Genomic DNA, 13,986 nt, shown 5'->3' with positions numbered 1-13,986 from the left:
CTGTTCCCATTGCTGAGTGCAAGAGCTGGGAATGGTGTTGAATCTATCTGAGCATGGCTACAACCAACCTCAGCATGTGTATGGGCTGGATCTGGGGATGTGCCAGACTGGGTAGGCTGTAGTACCCACTGACACTCCCAAGAGCCAGAGTGGGTGTGGGATGGCCTGAGCTAGGTCACGGCACCTGCTCATCCATTTTAGCGGAGTGTGCCAGGATGACAAGGGAGCAGCACCCATCAGCACATGTGTTTACCAGATTGTGGGGCAGAGTGAGCTTAGCTAAGCTGTAACACCCATACGTGTATACCAGAGCCCAATTGTGATGTGGTACAGAGTGGATTAGTCTGCTGTAATACCAGTATGCATAGGAACTGGGGCTGGGGTGGATCTGGTGGGAGTTATTCGAGGTTGCCCCAACTAGGCTGTAGTTCCCGCTGATGCCTGCAAGGGCCAGGTTTGTGGCACACTGGGTTTGGCTGGGCATCAATGTCCATCAGTTTCCATAGGACATGGGGCTAGGGATGAAACTCATCATGCCACTGCAATCAGAGTGTGTGCATAGGCTGATACGGAAGATGGATTGACATGGACACTGTACTGTTTGGTATATGCAAGAATCAGGTCTGGGGTCACCCCAGGTAAGGTTTCTTGGGGGGAAACCTAACTGAACCACTGGACTCAAAACTCCAGGCACAAGGCAAATCATAGAATTTGTGGTCCAACATTGGAATGCATGTTTTGGGACTGTGCCTCTTTGATTACTGATACCTATGTAGCTGACGGTATGCCTAGATGCATAAAGGGGGCATGATGGCCAGCTCATTTGGGTACACAAAGGATGTCAAATGCATGTTAGAAGATGGAGAGCAGAACAGGTTAAATAACTCTTCTGACCAAGATTTTGTAGCAAGTATCTAGGTGACTGGATGCACTAGCATGGAATTAGTGAGACAATTGCGCCTTGGGATGGATTTTCTCAAACTTGGAGCAGTGAAACCAACAGTATCAGAACTCTCAAAACTACTCAAGCAATACCACTGGAACATTCCTCACATTGGGGTTTCTTTTTTTAAGATTTATTTTATTTTTGTATTGAAAAGGCAGATTTATAGAGAGAATGAGAGACAGATAGAAAGATCTTCTATCAACTGGCTCACTTCCCATGTGGCCACAATGTACAGAGCTGAGCCAATCCAAAGTCAGGAACCAGGAGCTTCTTCCAGGTCTTCCAATGCAGGTACATGATCTCATGTTTTCCCAGGCCACAAGCAGGGAGCTGGATTTTGGAGCAGCCAGGACATGAACCTGCACTTATATGAACCGGCCCATGCAAGGCAAGGATTTAGCCACTAAGCTATCATGCCAGGCTCCACATCAGGGTTTCTTAGAGGACATCAAGCAGATAGCCCATCCCCAGGTACTGATGTAATTTGGTAGCTGGGAGCAGCTCCCCTCTTTCCTTCACCCCCACTTGCATATGAGAGAAAAGGGAAGAAAAGGGAAATTGGAAGCATTTGCCCCACCTGTCTTCCCTCATACCTCAACTCCCCCACTCTATTCTATGGTCCTCATGGACCTACACTCCTATCAACTATGTGAACAACATAAGAAAAAAAAATTAAATTAAAAAATAAAAAGAAGGTGCATTGCAGATTAGCACTCCCTAAAGCATCTTCATAGAAATATAGGTCACAGACCCGGCACCATAGCATAGCGGTTTAAGTTCTCACCTTGAATGTGCCGGGATCCCATGTGGGCACTGGTTCTACTCCCAACAGCCTGCTTCCCATTCAGCTCCCTGCCTGTGGCCTAGGAATGCAGTCGAAGATGGCCTAAAGCTTTGGGACCCTGCACCCATGTGAGAGACCTGGAGGAAGCTCTTGGCTCCTGGCTTCGGATTGGCTCAGCTCCAGCTGTTGCAGCCGCTTAGGGAGTGAACCATTGGACAGAAGATCTTCCTTTCTGTCTCTCCTTCTCTCTGTATAGCTGCCTTTGCAATAAAAATAAATAAATCTTAAAAGAAAAAAGAAAAAAAAAGAAAACTATAGGTCCCCAGGGGTGGCTTGTCAATGAGAGAAGGCTTTAGGAGAGATTGCATTAAGATTCATATTAAGCATAGAGCTCTATTTGCAAATCTATCCCTGGAAACCACAGGGGAGAAATTATGTCATAGAACTATCTACAAATGTACTTCAAAAAGTTCTTAGAAATGGAGTTAAAAGATAAATTCATTGTGGGGTCAAAAAATGGAAATATACACATCATTTTCTCTTAACACATATTTTCCATGAAATTTTTGAAGGCCTCTATTTTCAAACTTTTTGCACCAAAATAAAATTGTTTGAAGTCCATTTTCCAAACTTCTTTGAAGTGCCTTCATTTTTCCATACCGTCTGTAGTTACCACGTTGGAACACCAGAAACCAAGAGTATTGGCAACAGACATTTGATTCTAGATAAATACAACACACATAAACTAATGGAAGGCATTTCAGTTCAGGTGGTAGATTAAATGTAAACATTTATCTGCTCTTCCTCCTGAGATTCTAACAAAGTTCTTGTAGAGATTTCTTAAAGTTATTTTAATTTTTTTTCTAAATTATTTATTTGAAAAGCACAGTTATAGAGAGAGTGAAACACAAAGAGAAAGATCCCCAAATGGCTGCAAAGGCTGGAGCTGGGTCAGGCCTTTGAAGCACATTAGAATGGAGCTGAATTCAAAATGGAATAGCCAGGACTAGAACCCACACTCACATGGGATGCTAATGTCACAGGCAGTGGTTTGACTAGCTATAGCACAGCTCCTGTCCCAAACATACTTTTTCAAAAGTATAAACTTTTAACAATGCAAGAATATTTAACCATTTCAAGAAAATCAGACACTAAAATAAGTACACCAAAAATCTGACCTATGCAGTCAACTTCCAGATGGAAAAATCCTGGAGCCATGGTAGATAAATATATGTGGGACTGACTGAAGATTCTGACGCAGATTTCACAGCTCCCCGTGCCCACTATTTCTCATCAACATCAAAGGCAGCTTGGTCCTTTTGCTTTGTTTTAAAGTTTACAATTTCATTTTGAATGTTGTTTACATAGTTAAGAGGGATGCATGCCCTTGTGGGCCTCTCATTAGGGTGGGAAGGGTTAAGGCATGGAGGAAAGCAGGTGGGACAAATATATCTGAGACATTGTTGGCTTCATACACCAGGGTTGAGAAAATCTTCCCAACATTTATTGGTTGACCAAGTCTGCCTCAGAATGCCTCCATTAAACCAGTCACTTGCAGCAAAGCTTGGCCAGCAGAGTGTCCAACCTGTTGTGCTTTCCATCCTGTGATGAGACACTCGATGTCTTCCACTGGCCCAGTTGAGCTAAAAGTGAAGACCTTTTTCTCAGCGGTAGGCAACTGCCCAGGATACCTTGTACCTAGGCAAGTATTACACAGCTGGGAGAAAAGCAGCCAATAGCTAGTAGCTATTCTGTGTTGTGTGTGCCAGCATAGTTGCGTATTCTACTTTTTTTCTTTTTTTTAAGAGAACACTGGGTTGGAATACACCACAACAGCCCCCAGCGAGGGGAGAGGGGAAGCTCCAGGGAAGGAGGTCTGGGGATGTGTTAGAGTGGGAGCAGCTGAGGGCACGATTGACAGGGTTGGTCATAATGACATTTGGGAGCTAACAGGGATCAGGCCACTGTACTCACAGTCATTGAATAAATCCTCATTCTGCCATTAGCCTGTTCCAAGCTCTCACCCACTCCCTCCAAAGCCAAACCAATGAGAGTTGGCTGTTTCACTCCTCCCTACTCTGTAGACAAAAGGACTCTGGACTGGGACAGGAACCCATATTCCAGGGGACAAAGTGCAGCCTGGCTGTCCTAACAACTGCAGAGCCTTAGCCACATCATATCCTTTCTGTGCCCCAACAGATAACAGATCTGTTAGATAACAGACCATATGTAGACCAGAGAAACCCAGAACATTATCAAATACAGTGAAAATAAAATCAATAAATCACACAGAATATGTGAGAATGAATTGGATATCTGGACAGAGATTCCAAGCATTAGCAAGGTGAAAATAGCAGACTGGAAATTTTACAAGACTGGTGCATATATGCATACATATATCTCTAGGTATATACACATATGTGTGTATATATATATATATATATATATATATATATATATATATATATTAGGCAATGACAAAACCCAACTCATAAAAAAAAATAACTAAATATTCCCGTCTTGTATTTACCATGAGATTGCTAACCTGGTAGAACAAAGTTAGAAATTAGTGAGTGTATTAATGAAACTGTAATTTGTGATAGAATCCATGGAGCACACATTCCATAAATGATGTGCCAAATAGCCACGCATGTAGATAAAAATAATATCCTTCAGCATAAAACATATAAAATACTATATGGTTTAAGGAGTTAAACATAAAAAGGTAAGAAGTTAAAATAAAGAATAATTTTTATAAATGTACTATATAAATTTTTTATGAAAACAAAAATCTAAAACCTCTTCAAAGGAAAAGATGCATAAGATTTGGATATCTAAAAATGCATGAACATTGAGAATGTGCTTATGTTAAAAAAAAGTTGAAGACATACTGTTCTAGCAGGAAAATCATGAAGGAATTAATATTTAGTATCTGGCAGTCAGGACAAAATTTTGCCACAAGAGAAAAGCATGTTGAGAGGCAGAAAGCAGAGACAGACTACAGCATTTTACCTGAGAGCTGTCCCAGCGGGGCAGGAGAAGCAAGTGAAGCTCATCCTGCCCATTCCCAAGTCACAACTTCAGAAAAGACATCACATCAGCTCAGCTGAGTGAACAATACAAGCTGAGCACTCTGGCTTTACTCCATACATAGGTCTTGGAGAAGGCAGCTATGCAGTGCTTGTGTGCCAACATCGTGGTGTTTGGTAAGGCTAGGAAAGAGAAAGCTAGGTAGGGAGCAGAGTGTTTCTGAGTTATGCTGAACTGAGAGCCAAGGATCTTGCTACAAGGATAAGGAATGGGCTCTGGGATCTGCACCAGCCCAAGTATTGATGATCTAGGTCAGGATGCTGCAGACTCAGCAGGGATCAGAGGGTGCCAAGGGCAGTGGTGTGAGGAAGTTGCTGTGACTCTTACCCAGCCAAAAAGGAGAACTTGGTCACCAACTCTAGATGCTCCCAGAATCTATGTGGCCCAGCATGCTAGCCCAGTGGATAAATCCTCACCTTGAACACCAGGATCCCATATGTGCATTGATTCATATCCCAGCTGCTCCACTTCCCTTCCAGCTCCCAATTGTGGCCTGGGAAAGCAGTAAAGGACAGCCCAAAGCATTGAGACCATGCACCTGCATTGGGAGACCTGGATAAAGCTCCTGGCTCCTGACTCCTGGTTTTGGAATGGCTCAGCTCTGGCTGTTGGCAGCTACTTGGGGAGTAAACCAGTGGATGGAAGATCTTTCTCTTTGTTTCTTCTTCTCTCTGTACATCTACTTTTCCAATTATATAGATATATATACACACACACACACACACACACACACACATAATCTATGTGGCCTGAATGTGGCCAACTGTCACACGGAGTTCCTGGCCAGCTTTCTGCTGATGGCACTTGTGAGGATCGAGGATCCTAGAGTTCACTTTCCCTTCCACAGAGTCCCTTCACTCTGTTCCCTCAACTCTTGGCTAGCCTTCCCTTCCATTAACCTAATCCCATCTTGGGAGCAGTAGCAGTGAAGGTGGATCTAGTGATGGAGAAATGTACACAGTGGAATCGACTAAACAATTATCCCCCGAGAGAGAGCATTACCCAAAGGGACTGCTAAAATTATTAAATCTGGCTAAGAAGCAAACTGGTTTGACATTCATTTAGTTGTTTCTTCTCTTTATTAGGTGGGACTCATATAATAATGGAGAATGATAAATACATATATTGACATATTCTCTCTGGACTTCAGTAACAGACTAGAAAAATTTCCAAAAACACTTAACAGAAACTAATGTTCTTAAGAAAAAGATATAACAGTGGAAAAATAGGCAAAAGATTGGAATAGGCACCCCACAGATGATAATAAAATGAGCCATAGCTACATGGAAAGATGCTCAATGTCTCTGGAGAAACTATAGTCAAGCAATAATGAGCTTTTTTCCCTCTCGTAAACAAGAAGTACTGTTACATATTTTCTAACATAGAGGTTTTCTAGCAATACCTACAATGGATCGAATGACTCCTGATTGAGAATCTACATACACTCCATTATTTAAGGACATCAGCAAAGTCTAGCAGAATGTGCTCTCATTCTCAGGATCTCAGGAGCTGCAGAATCTGATGTCGACTCTGACATTGGGGTAGACTTTCAGTGTCTTATTCTCCATCTCAAACGCAAGAAGGACAAAACCTACTTTTTCCATGTCTCACTGAAATGTGATCAAGATTAATGGCCTGGCATAAAAAATGTTCCCAGCACCTTGAAACACTGAAATTAGTCAGTGCTACAATAGTCAGTGCCCCAATCTATAAATCTGGTAAAAAAAAAAATCAGTCTAATTCACTTAACTCAGGAAAACCTAAATCCATAACATTTTAGAAGTGGATGCTAGAAATGTCCAATTCAGTATTTTTCAAAATGCTCCTTAGATTGATAGCATTGTTGAATAGAGGGAATTGTTCGAATTTTGGAGTGCATAGATTTAGAAGCTGTGTAAGTATTAACTCGAGAGGCACAGTTATTTCACTTGTCTCACACACGGACATTTATTTTTCTCACCCTGCGGCTACACTCTAATTATTGGATTTGTGTAAGCTCCATTAAAACATCACAAAATGCTCCGTTGCTTCAATTTTTAAGCTTTAAATGCATAATACACTTTTTTCCCTAGTGTAAATGCCTTAGAGTGTTTTAGGAACACTTACATCTGTAATCAACAAAAAATAATTTGCAAGCCTTGGAGGGTTTTTTTTTTTCCTGCTAATGAACCATGTTCTTCTTGGTCCAAATTGTGTTGAATAAGTTAAATTGAATTACATTGACTACATGAAACAAATTTAAGCATAGGAAATGCATGCTGAAATATATGTATTAGAAAATAAAAGAAAAAAACCTCAGAGCTCACCTAGAATCCATCCTAGAGGGTGGAGCCTCTGTTCTACTGCCCCCAGTAATAACAGGTGTAAAAATACCACCTGTGTAATGAGTACTCGCTATGTGACAAGTGCTAACCTTCATTTACTCATTTCACCCTCATTCTATTTCCATTTTGTAAATGAGCATCCGAGGCTTGGAGAGGCCGTGTAATTTACCAAAGGCTTCACCAGTGCTGAAATCTCTCTCTGGTCTTTTGCTACTTCCTTCCTGTAACCTGGGAGCTGCACTTTGATCTCTTACTTCCTAAAAGTATTTGACCACTTCTGATAAGGTTGCCTTCCACATAGGTTGAAAGTGAATCATGAAAGTGCCTTTTAACAGTGTTACTTCTGTGCTTGAGACCCATGGAAATGTCTTATTGCCAAGTTCTCAAAGTGTGGTCTCCAGCCCAGCAAGGTGAGCATCACCTGGGAGATGTTAGAAATGCTTACTCCTGGGCCCAATCACTTCAGGCTTAACCACTTCAGGCTTACCAAATCAGAAACTGAGGGCGGGACTCAGCAACCTAGGGGCCAAAATGCTTCTGGGCGATTCTGATGCTGCTTATCCAATCAACACCTTTAGATGGCGCTGGAGACACCGTGATCTGACCAACACCCTCCTTGCTGCCTTACCTTGTTGCTCACTGCCTCGCCCACCAAAGTACATATAGATCCCTTCCACATGCCATAGCTGTGTCCTGTCCAAGACCAGAGTCCCCCGATGTTAGGCACAAGAACTTTGTCGTGAGAATGGCTGGCGGTCACAGCCACCCATGTCATTTCCTAGCAGCTGTGCTCTCAGTCAAGTTGCCAGGTCACTCTAAGCCTTACTGCCTCCATACACAAGATGGAGCTTGAGGCAGTAATAATACCTACTTCGTTCATTATGAGAAAAACACTTAGAGTGGTGTCTGGCAGAGATACATTGGCCATTCAGTAGCATGGCATTTAACTTGATGGCATTGTAACTTTTTTTTTTTTACTTTATTCTTTTTCATTTTGTTTTATGGCTTTTCATTTAGGGCAATGTATAGTAACTGTGTAATAGCATCTGTCACATCCAGATGTTAAAATACAATGCACTATGCATCTCTACTTCCAAATCAAAGATGGGCTCCCAATGAAACTGTGAAATATATCTTGACTATAGAATGCTGGACTGTCTGCCGTTGTCCATGCCTGAAATGCCAGGATGCAACTAAATAGCAGCATGATGGACTTATGACTGCTTCTGAAGGGCTATACTATTGTAATAATATAGGGGAAATCAGTTGGAGAGGGGGTAAGGAGATCCAAGAACCTATGGAACTGTATCATAAAATTAAAAATAATACTAAAAAAATACTAAAAGAATGGTGTCTGACACATAGCTGGTGCTCTAGAAATAACTATGGTGTTTGCTTGCTGTGTTGGTTTTCTGAGACTATCATGTTACCACAGACTTAGTGGCTTATAAATCAGAGATGTGTCCCTCATGGTTCTGGCAGCCAAAAGTTCAATGTAAGTTCCACTGATCTGCACTCTCCCCTCCGTTACCAGTGGCTTCTGGGGGCAGACAGCATTCCTGGGCTGACAATTGCTTTGAGCTAATTGCCTCTGTTCTCGAATCAGCTTTTCCTCCATGTGTGTCTAATCACCATCCCTTCGCGTTTAAAAGGACACTTGTGATTGGCTTAGGGTTCACTTGCACACTCTTAATCTCATCACACCTGCAAAGACCATTTTTCCAGACATTTGCAACTTTCAGGGATTAGGACTTGGTCTCCTTGGAAAGCCTACGCAGCCTACTGCTCATAAATTATCTGGCCTGCCTGTATTTTTCTATTCTGTTTCTTTCTCTCAGACTTAGTTTGCCTCCTTGAAGCTTTCTCTTACTCAATGCCAGATTGAATTCAGCTCCTCTGTGCCCCCATAATTTTTTGAACATAGACCTGTCATTGTGTTTTTTTTAAAATACACTATTCTGCTAAGATCTATTTACTTATGTTAAACTCAGAGTTATAGACAGAGAGAGCACTTATACCCACTGATTCATTCCCCAGCTGCCTGCAGATGTCTGGGACTTAGCCAGATGGAAGCCATGAGATTCTTCCAGGTCTTCCACAAGGAAGGCAGGGACCCAAGAACTTGAGCTGTCCTCTACTGCTTTCCCAGGCCATTAGCAGGTAGCTGGATTGGAAGTGAAGCAACTGGGACGTGAACAGTTGCTCATTTGGGATGATGGGTTGCTGCTTGACCAACTATTCCACAACACTGAACCTCAGCAGACAATTTAGAGTGGTTTCAGAAAAATTACCTAGAAAGCACAGAGAGTCATGGGGGCCTCTGCCCATCGCTACCCTTACCCACCACTTAGAGCTTCTTCATTTGTCGCAGTGAATGAGCCAGCACTGATTCCTTACTAACAAGAAGCTCATAGTATACATTAGTGCCTGCTCTTTTTTGTATAGTTGTAGGGGCTTTGACAAACGCGTGAGTTACTGCAGCCATCATTACCTTGTCACACAATTTCAAGGTCCTAAAAATGTCCTTGGCCCCAGTGTCTCATGCTGTTATCTGGCAAAGCCAGCAGGCCCTTGCTGCTCACTGCTGGTCAACTGCTCAGCAGACAGGAAAGTTGGTGAGAGGCAAGAGGCAAGTGACTGACAAGCAGTGATCCTGGGGATAGAAAACTGCTCTTCTCCTCACCCCCAAAAAGACAGCAAAAGGGGGTTCTAAAGGGAAGGAGTAACTCCCGATGGAGGCCAGACATAGGTAATTCAGCAGATTTTCAGGCTCTGTCCTGATGGTCTCGTGGCACCTTCTTGCTGGAGCTCAGCTGCCCGCAGTAGACTGCCGCCTGCCCTCTCTGCAGCTGGCCGGGAGATCAGCCTTTGCAAATCATTTCGTTTCTCTAGGTTCCTGAAATTCCCGTGCAAACATTGTTAGTCACTGGACCCAGGTGGTAATTCTCACTGCCAGCAGCTGCTCCTGGCCAGACAAAAAAATCAAAAGGGAAGGGAGGAAGCCTTCGTGTTAGTTGCAGTTCCACCTTCCAGCAACTGTGGAGCAGTTTACTGTTTTCATAATTTTACCCTTTTCCAGAACAGTTGGAATCAAGTAGCTTGTGGCATCTTTGACTTGGAAATATACAATTAATTTTCTCCACATCTTTATACGGCTTGATATAGCTGATTTCATTTCAGGGTTCCATAATACACCATTATCTGAAGTTCTATAGTTTATTTCTACCTCCACCTACTGAAGGGCATTTGTGCTTCCAAGTTTTGACAATTATGATTAAAGATCCACATGCAAATTTTTGTACCAACATAGTTTTTGATTGCTTTGGATAAATAACAAGGGGGTGTAGTTGCTAGATCATCTAGTAAGCATTTATTAAACTTTCCATAAAAAAACAGCAAGAAATCTTCCAAATTACTTGTACCATTTTGCACATCCACCATCAGCAAAAAATGAGAGATCCTGTTCCCCCACATCCTTGTCAGCATTCAATATTGAAAAGGTGTAACTGGTTAAAGTTTAGGCAAACTAGAACTCTTCCATCCCCGCAAAATAGTTGCTATCTCTTTGTCGATTTGATATGCTCACCTTCCCTGGATGCATTTGGGAACAGGGCACATGCTCAAACCCCAGCCTCTATTTGCAGGTCTACTTGGAGTACCACTCCCGGCCTTATAAAAAGAGGCGGAAGTTGCATGCTGATTTTCCACTGCAGAACGCCCTTGCATGCTTTTATGTGGAGAGTAGCCTCTCAGGAACCTCTCTCATTAGCTGGCTCTCCACTCTTAGAAGGACCTTATCAACACAGGTATTGTTTTTATTTACTTATTTTTTTCTCTGTGTCTCATATGTGTGCAACTCTTTGGCCTACACCTGTTGGTTGTTTCTCAGTATGAGAAGACCTGCACCTGTGTCTGAATGGTGTTTCTTCCGCCACTGCTAAGTAACTGTTACTCTTATTTGCCCATCTTACCCTCCTCTGCTTGGTATTTCTATCTATGTGAGAGACAAGAACCTGCTTCAAAAACTAATTTATTCATTGCCCACATCGATATTGTGTACGGGATTGCAGCTGTCCTGGTGAGTTTGTGGCAGCCTCTCGTTGTTGCTCTAATTCGTACTTGCCTGGAGATGTGTGATGTTGAACTTCTTCTTACAAGTCTACTTGCCATCTGTGTATTTCCTGTGCCGGAGAGTCTGTTCTGATTTAATTGCGTTACTTTATTGCTGAGCTGTAATAATTTTTTGTATGTACCGAGTACATGTTCATCAGACATATGTTTTGCATGTGTTTTCTACGAGTCTTTGTCTTGCTCTCCACAGTGTCTGCTGGAGAGCAGGTTTTTATATTTTTAACAAGGTTCTGCTTACCATTTTTTCCTTCATAGATCATGCTTTTGCTGGTCTTTTTAAAAAGTCGTTACTAAACCAAAGGTTTTCTAGATTTCTCTAAAGTTATCTAGGTAAATATATCAGTAATTCTATGGATAAGAATTAATTTATGTGGGTTTATCACCTCCATGGTCTGTTTGAAGTTTTACAGTTTTGTGTTTTACATGTCGACCTCTGGTTCATTTGGGGTTATATGCTAATCTTCCATTGTGCTTGCTTTTGCCTCACCTGTACTTACTTACTTCTCAATGTTAAGCAGACCTCAAAAAAAAGAAAAAGTGGGTGAGCATCCATTATCCAGTCCAGCAACTCAGTTCATTTTTGCCTTTTAAAACTTTTTATGTTTTTAACTTCAGATTTCATTTATTTTTAGATAACTTTAAAAAAATATCAGTTTGCCACTGTTTTCCTTTTCATGTTTATTTTATAGCTTTAAAAATTTACGAAATTTTGAACATTTAAAACTACAAAATGCTTCATGAATTTTTGTATCATCCTTGAACAGGGGCAATGCTAATCTTCTCTGTATAACTCTGATTTTAGTATCTGTGCAGCTGCAGCTAGCACAGCTCAACCAATTTTAAACGCATCAGGAATCTAACTGTGAAGGACTTTTGGCTTGGCCCTCTGCTTGACTGCTTCCAGAAACAGAGACCAGCTGCTTCCGTGGCCTGCCCAGGACCTGCGGAGTAAAGCAGTGTCAACAATGCAGTCCGGCTAAAAAACCTAAGAATAGACTAAGCTTTTATTTCCATTGGAGCTGAATTTACTTCCAGTGGCAACCTACAAAAGAATGCCCTGTGGCTTAGGGTCATGGTGAGGTTGAGGAGTCAAAAAGTTACAATGTCATGTGGCCATTCTTCCATTAATTCAGTATGAGTCACAGTTTCCTGGGGGAAAAAAATTCATCTTTCTATTTATATGCTTATGGATTTAGAAATAAAAACAAGTATAAGAATCTATAGAATTTTTTCTATGTCGGAAGCAAAGAAGTATATTAATCCTAACTTCCTTTCCCATGGAGAAACATAACAAAATGTGCAGATGTTGTTAGTACAGTGATTGTGCAATATAATTTGACTGCAACAACCTCAGTTCAAACAGTTACAAATTTCAAGTAAGTGTGATTTAACATAAACCTTTAAAAAAGTTTTATGTGAAGAAATTCAGAAAAAATTCAAGAAAATTATTTGTTGCTTCCTTTTAGAAGATGTCTTAAGAATAGGCTTTATTTGGGCCAAAGACCCACTAAACCAATACCACTTTAGTTACAGACTCTCCCTAAGAGTAAAAGCCTTGAGCTTTAGTGTAAGTTGACCACTGTAACTTAATTATAATGCAGCAGTTGTTGTTTAGTCCCAATGTCATATTTATAATAGTAATGTATAGCCTTTACACACACACACACACACACACACACACAAAATTGGTGGGTTATTTGTGGTTGGTGAACTATCTGATGTTTTGGTAAAAGCCCAAACAAGGCAGGATTAATGGTAATGGCCGATTTTGCATGGGCAGTGCTTGGGACCATAGGAATGAGAAATAGGCTACCTTTGACTACAACTTGCTAATAGCCCCTCCAGCCTTCAGCATGCCCAAAAGTTGAGTACCAGTTCTTTTCTGGGTAAATAGTGGCTCACAGTTTCTTAATCTAGGTTCTATCCTACTAGTATTGAAATTTGGAGCCTCGTTCTACCTCAATAGCACACTGATGAGTTCTAGTAACAGCCATTAAAAAATGCTTACAAAATGGAAACAGAATTTTGCTTTCTTGAGAAAACATGAGGAAGATGGCAAACAATTATAAATATTGTTAATTGACTTTCTTGTAACTCCTAATGTGTCTTTTACATCCAATCCAAAACTGCCTGCTAGGTAGGTTAGAATCTGTTTCTATTTGCTTGATTGACTGAAGTAGCCCTTTCTCAGTTCTTCTTTGCACTATATAAGGGTAGTTAGAAGGATGGGTCTCAAAGGGCACACTGGTGATGTCTAGCGTATTTGGATGGTATGTTTTAATGTTCAGATAATAAGATCTGCAGTGAAAGATCTCAGAGGGATGTCAGTAGACATGGAAAAATGATGTTGAAATATATTGCCTTGCTTACACATCAAGGCAAGCTAGTAATCAGAGCACAGGTTTGCAGGCAATTTTTAGAGAGGAAAAAAGATAAGTGCATTTTAAACTGTGACTAGACTATCTTGATACCAACCCCCACACATATACACATAAATATAACAAAAACAAGAGTTGCGAATGTAATACCATTTAAAACTAGTATACTGGAATATTTTCTCTGTTCTATTTCCTGATATATTAGATCTAGTTGTAAACTGTGGAATTGCTTGACTAGTGGTCATGATTTGCAATATGGAGGTAGGGAAGGAGTTGGAGACTAAGATGCTGACTGTGTGAAAGGCAGCTCCAGATTGGCTGCAAACACAGTTC

The 13,986-nt window shown here is 41.3% G+C and overlaps 1 non-coding gene across 1 annotated transcript; it reads right to left on the bottom strand.

Moving 5' to 3' along the window:
• Window positions 1–11,994: 11,994 nt before the first annotated feature.
• Window positions 11,995–12,101, bottom strand: LOC118758406 (U6 spliceosomal RNA). Its single transcript, XR_004995699.2, has one exon. It is a non-coding gene; the product is annotated as a U6 spliceosomal RNA (small nuclear RNA).
• Window positions 12,102–13,986: the final 1,885 nt, after the last annotated feature.

This window comes from Ochotona princeps, chromosome 1 (assembly GCF_030435755.1).
Source record: "Ochotona princeps isolate mOchPri1 chromosome 1, mOchPri1.hap1, whole genome shotgun sequence".
In the NCBI taxonomy this organism is placed as follows: Eukaryota; Metazoa; Chordata; class Mammalia; order Lagomorpha; family Ochotonidae; genus Ochotona; species Ochotona princeps.
This window is presented reverse-complemented; position numbering and strand designations above follow the sequence as displayed.